The following is a 6,000-nucleotide window of genomic DNA, read 5'->3' on the forward strand; positions in this document are numbered from 1 at the left end:
ATCGGAAGTGGAGCAGCCAGGGCTTGAACTGGCGCCCATATGGGATGCCGGTGCACAGGCTGTGGCCTTATCCGCTGTGCCCCAGCACCAGCCTCTTTTTAGATTTTTTTATTTGAAAGGTAGAGCAACAGAGAGAGAGAAGGAGAGACAGAAAGAAAGAGATCTTCCATCTGCTGGCTCCCTCCTGGAATGGCCATAACAGCCAGCTCTAGACGAGAACTCCAACCGGTCTCTTACATGGGTAGAGGGGCCCCAAGCACTTGGACCATCCACTGCTGCCTTCCCAGGCGCGTTAGCAGGGAGCTGGGTCAGAAGTGGAGAAGCCGGGACTCTGAGCTAGCACTCCAATGTGGTGTGCCAGCGTTGCAAGCAGCTTAATCCACTGCACCACAATGCAGGCGGCAGAGCTAGGATTCTAAGTGTTACCTGGGCCAGTTCCTGTGCTCCTCACCACAGCATGAGGACAATATAAATGAGGTGTAGCGAGGGCTCATACGAACTGCCAAGTGCAGGGCTAGGAGTCAGCCCAGGTCTCACTCCTGTGATGGCTGAATGACCGACCCTGGCCCGCCACCCTGCAGAGAAGGTACGTGGAGTCCTGGCATGGCTCCCAGAGTGTGATTTTGTTTGGAGGTGGGTGCTCCTCAGAGGAACAAGATAAAATGAGTTCATTAGGGCAGACCTCTGCTATGACCCGTGTCCTCAGATCGAGGGGAAATTTGAACGAGGGTTCCTGCCCTCACAGATCAGAGAGAAACAAGCCCGCGGCACCTCCGTACCGCGCTCCCAGCCTGCGGAGCTGTGGAGGCTGGGTTTCTGCCTCCGAGGCCACCTACCAGTGGGCTTTTCCAGCAGCCCTGGCAGACAGCAGCCTTGCAGAGCAGCTGCATGTCGGACTTCACAGCTGCGAGTCTGTGCAGCCTCCCTCTGGGTGGGCACTCCGCTTATTCAGTCTGGAAGACAGGGCTATCTTTGAGAACTGATTCACCATCTGATGGTTCTGTTTATTAGCTGAGGAGCAAAACCCTCTTCAGTTGGGAATTCAAGCCAGCCCGGATTGTCATCCCCATATCTGGTGCATCCCACGCAACCATGTGAGGGGTATCCAGCAGCATCCCACTCCCTGGGCTGTTTTTTGTATAAATATTGGTCCCGTCCCAATATCCTCCAGACTGTGATTCCAAGTGTCTTCCTTTCTCTGTCATCCAGCCACACACGGTGAGCTGAGATGGTCTCTGGATCCCGTCTGCGGGGGCACGGCCCCACTTCCTCCACTTAGCTTTCTATGCCTTGGTTCCTTCGCCTGCTAAGCAGGAAAACCACGGTGCCGGTTTCACAGGGTTTTCATGAACATTAAGTGAGTTAGTATTTGTAAAGTTTTTAGAAAAGTACCTGACAAAAATGAGTATTCACTAAATGAGAAAGAAGGGCCCGCTCTGTGGTGTAGTAGGTTGGGCCTCCGTCTGTGGCGCCAGCATCCCATATGGGCACCGGTTTGAGTCCAGCTACTCTACTTCTGATCCAGCTCTCTGCTGTGGCCTGGGAAAGCAGTGGAAGATGGCCCAAGTCCTTGGGTCCCTGCACCCAGGAGAAGCTATTGGCTCCTGCCTTCAGATCGGCCCAACTCCAGCCGTTGCAGCCATTTGAGGAGTGAACCTGTGGATGGATGGAAGATCTCTCTCTCTCTCTCTCTCTCTCTCTCTCCCCCTCTCCCTCTCCCTCTCTCCGTCTCTCCGTCTCTTCCTCTCCCTCTCTCTGTAACTGCCTCTCAAATAAGTAAGTGAATCTTTGGGGAAAAAAAAAGAAGAAAAAACTGCCAGGAGCAGGTGCAATGGTTGAGATGCCACTGAGAGGCCCCGTCCTGTGAGATGGTGCCTGTGGTCCAGTCCCAGCTCTGCTTCTCATTCTGGGAGGCGGCAGGTGATAGCCCAAGTACTTGGGTTCCTGGCAGTAATGTGAGAGACCCAGACTGAGTGCCAGTCTCCTGGCTTGAGTGGCCCAGCCCCAGCTGTCATGGACATTTGGGGAGTAAACCAGTGGATGGAACGCATTCTCTCTCTCTCTCTCTCTCTCTGCTTTTCAAAGAAAATGAAATTAAAAATAAAAACACATCTTTACATTGAAGCAGAGAACTACTAGGTAATTCTTTAGGCGACTGCAGCCAGCCGGGGAGGGGGGGGTCTCAGCTCATCAGTCCTTACTGCAGTCGCCCGAGTCTCATAGGTGAGGAAAGAGATGCAGAAGAACCCTGACCTCGGACTCTTGCTGTCCCTACAGACAGACACGTCAGACCCGGGAGCAGGGACCAGGTCTCTGCTGGGAGGCGTGGAGAGGGCTGGCCTGGGGCAGAACCTAAGAAGGAAGTGTCGTTGGCCGGTGCAAACACAGCCACTCTGCCGTCCGGGAGTGCAGGAGGAAAGCTCTGTCAGAGTGGAGAGCAGGTCCCTGTGCTGTGCACGCGCCGTGGCTTCAGGGAAGGTCACTTGTCCACGCACTGCCATCCTCAGAAGCTCCGTGCCGGGAAGAAGAGGCAGAGCCCAAGTTGTCAGAGGACTCCTCTCTCCTCGCGCCTTCCCTGGCCTTGATTGGAGTAGGTACCATCGAGGCAAACCGGAGACCCCCAGCCCTGGCAAGCAGCCCTGTCTACACCCCCACCTCCGCTGAGGGAGGAGGAGGAGGCAGCTGAGGGTGGGAAAGACAGAGTAGGGGCTGGTGTAGTGCAGCAGGTAAAGCCGCCACACCACCTGCAATACGGCCGCTCCATCTCCGATCCAGCTTCCTGCTGATGGCCTGGGAAAAGCAGCAGAAGGTGGCCCAAGTGTTTGGGCTCCTGCACCCACCCAGGAGGCCTGGGTGAAGTTCCTGACTCCTAGATTCAGCCTGGCCCAGCACTGGCCATTGCGGCCATCTGGGGAGTGAACAAGTACATAGAAGCTGTCTCACCCTCTGTGTCTATCCATCTCTCTCCATAACTCTGACTTTCAAATAAATAAATAAATCCTTATATATAAAAAAAAGACACAGTAGACAAAAGCTGAGCCTCAGACGTGTCAGACACTGGGAGGGCAATGCAGAAGCTGAGTGTGATTTCAGAAGGGGCAGTGGCGGAAGCAGCTGTGAAATTAACAGAATAGGTTTGGATTACGTTTTGTTGGCCTTGTTCTGAAATGCTTTCTGCTGCCTCTTGCTGTACCTCTCCATTTATCAAACAGGAAGTTGAATTTTAGGAAGTCACTTCTTATGACTGAGACGAAACCAACTTGAAAATTTCCCTCTGAAAGGAAACGCCCTGTGCCACTGTGGTTGCTCGCGAACCTGGAGCTTTGCCGCAGCCGTAACGGCGCCCTCTGCTTCGCTCTTGAGCATCTTTGGCGACACCTGCACAGGGACAAGTAGAAAGTCAGTCACTGATTTCTCTCTGTCCAAGGCTGGTTATTGTGGGTCCCAAGAAGCCCTGGGTTTATTCCACACTGGGGTGTTCCGTGCTCACTGGCCCCAGGGCACGGAGCCAACACACAGGACGGTCCCGATTCCCTGCGTTGCCTGTGAGCTGTCCTGCAGTTGTACTTCTCTCTAAGAGGAAAACCAGACATCAGATGTTTGCACCTCCCTTGTGACTGAGGGGAGTTCAGGGCATGTGAACAGAGTGAGCGGTGTGGTGCTCCGGGGCTGCTGTAACCGACACTGGGGATTTAGTATCTCACCGCCCTCTAGGTCAGGAGTGGTTGGAAGAGCCTTGCTGCTCTCTGGAGGCTGGAAGGGTAGCAGAGTCCTTTGCCCACTCGCGTGGCGGCAGGACTCCGTCCCCTGTGCTTGTGAGAATGAAGTTCTCGTTTCCTTCCTCATCTTCGAAGCCAGTGGAGCTCATGGAATCGCTCTTGTAATTCATGTCACCCTTCCCACTCCTTCTTCTTCTGACCTATCTGCCTCTGCTTCCACTCTGAAGGACACGTGTGGCTCGGCTGGGTCCACCCAGATACCCCAGAATAATCCCCCCATCCTTACATCTGCGACTTCGTCACATCTGCAAAGTCCCTTAGGCCTTGCAAGGTCGCATAGTCACAGGGTCTGGATATCAGGGCACGGACATCTGGGAAGTTCAGGGGTCACAACTTTGCTGCCGTGGCGGCTTTACGTGGGGACCTGTACCCAGCCTCAAGGTCCCTGGGAAGAATGAACATGTTGACAGGCAGCTGGTGCAGTTGTTTTGTGCACACCAAAGACTAACCCAGGTCATAGTATGGGCTAAGGCGCAGGTCCCGGAGCAGATGCCCGGGAACCAGTACTTACCAGATGTGTGGTCTCGGGGGTCGTTTCCAAGCTGCAGAAGTCCACCTGGCTCAGGGCTGATGTTGGTGTGTCTCTCATGGCGCTGGGGGAACAGAGCAGATGCTCCATGTAAAGCCCTTGTGGGACACCAGCCTCATGGTGTGCAGATGGAGAAACAGGAGTACATTTCCATCTGTAATATGGCTACAGGCAGCCAAAAAGGGCTCTGGGCACCTGTGTTGTGTCAGTCAGTTTGCAGGTGTGAAGCATCTGTTGGTTTGGACCCACACTCACGCAGGTGCCTGGCCCCAGGTCCTAAGTTAAGGCACTCAGCAGGTGCAGACTGAATCGATAGTGGTGTTTGGTAAGTGGGCCTGGTGGGAGTCTTAGCCACTGGGTGTCCCCTCTGGTGTTCAGCCTTCCCTGGGCTGATTCTGGCCCACACTCCTCCAGTGCTCAGACACCGGGCACCTGTGTGTGACCACCCTCGCTGACTCCAGGGAGGGCATGCCTCTCCCTTTGAGCACATGGAGAACTTCGGCTTCGCTGTGAGCTGAGCCACAGTCAGGAGAGAAGGGCTGGGCTGCAAAGACTTTGTTTTCCATCCAGATGGCCTCGCAAATAGATGCAGATAGATTTATAACATTCATAATGAGGTTTTGGGGGGACAAATCCGTGTCTCCAGACAACACTAACCGTTGTGTGTACCATCTTTTTTTGAGATTTATTTATTTACTTGAAAGGTACAGAGGCTGAGAGAGAGAGAGAGAGATCTCCCACCCCCTGGTTCACTCCCCAGATGGCCCCAACGCCCAGAGCTAGGCTGAATCTGAAGCCAGGAGCTTCTTCCGGGTCTCCCACATGGGTGCAGGAGTCCAAGGACTTGAGACAACTTCTACTGCTTTCCCAGGCCACAGCAGAGAGCTGGATCGGAAGTGGAGCAGCCAGGACTTGAACAAGATCACATATGGGATGCCGGCACTGCAGGCGGCAGCTTTGCCACTTTGCCACGGCGCTGACTCCCGTGTGTATCGTCTTAACCAGCGTAATAACACCTACAGAAAGTCATGAGTGAGCCTCTGAGTAGGTGTTTTTGAAGATCATTTTTATGCACATGGTTGGGACTTGGAAACACCAGTAGCTACAACTGTGACTTCTAATTTTGTATGGCAGCAACTGACTAATGTTTAACACAATACGCCAGCCTATGTCACATGGACATTTGGAAGGTTTCTGACCCAACACACCCCAGCATGCAAAACAGATTAAAGGAGGAATCTGTCTCTGGATTCCGTGGGAATGTGATGACTTAAAATGTGTGTCTTTAACACATAGGAAGACTTTTTTACTTAGACTACTTGGAAATGTTGCAGGAGTGCTGGCGAGAGGAGTCTGCAGCTCCAGTCTTTGGTATCTGTGTCTGGTCCCCAAGAGATGCGCAGAGTCTTCTTTGTTGCCAGATTGGAAATGCACAGTTCCCACGCTGCAGCTCTGTGAGCTGCATCTCCATGTGGTGCAGTTCTGTGTGTCACAGCTCTGTGTGTTGTGGTTTTGTGTTACACTGTGTTTCGGATCTGTGTGTTACAGCTTCCCTCTGCTGGGTTCATCAAGGAGAGCAGCAGCTATGTTGCAGCTCCTCTTCTCCAGGTTTCTTGTCTGGTGACCACAAAGAATGAGGCCCAACAAGCTCCTGGCATCTGGGAAGGGTCCTGAAAGTGTTGCAAGTCAGGA

The sequence above is a fragment of the Oryctolagus cuniculus genome, chromosome 6, assembly GCF_051225735.1.
Source record: "Oryctolagus cuniculus isolate XC-2025 breed Fujian yellow rabbit chromosome 6, ASM5122573v1, whole genome shotgun sequence".
Taxonomy (NCBI): Eukaryota; Metazoa; Chordata; class Mammalia; order Lagomorpha; family Leporidae; genus Oryctolagus; species Oryctolagus cuniculus.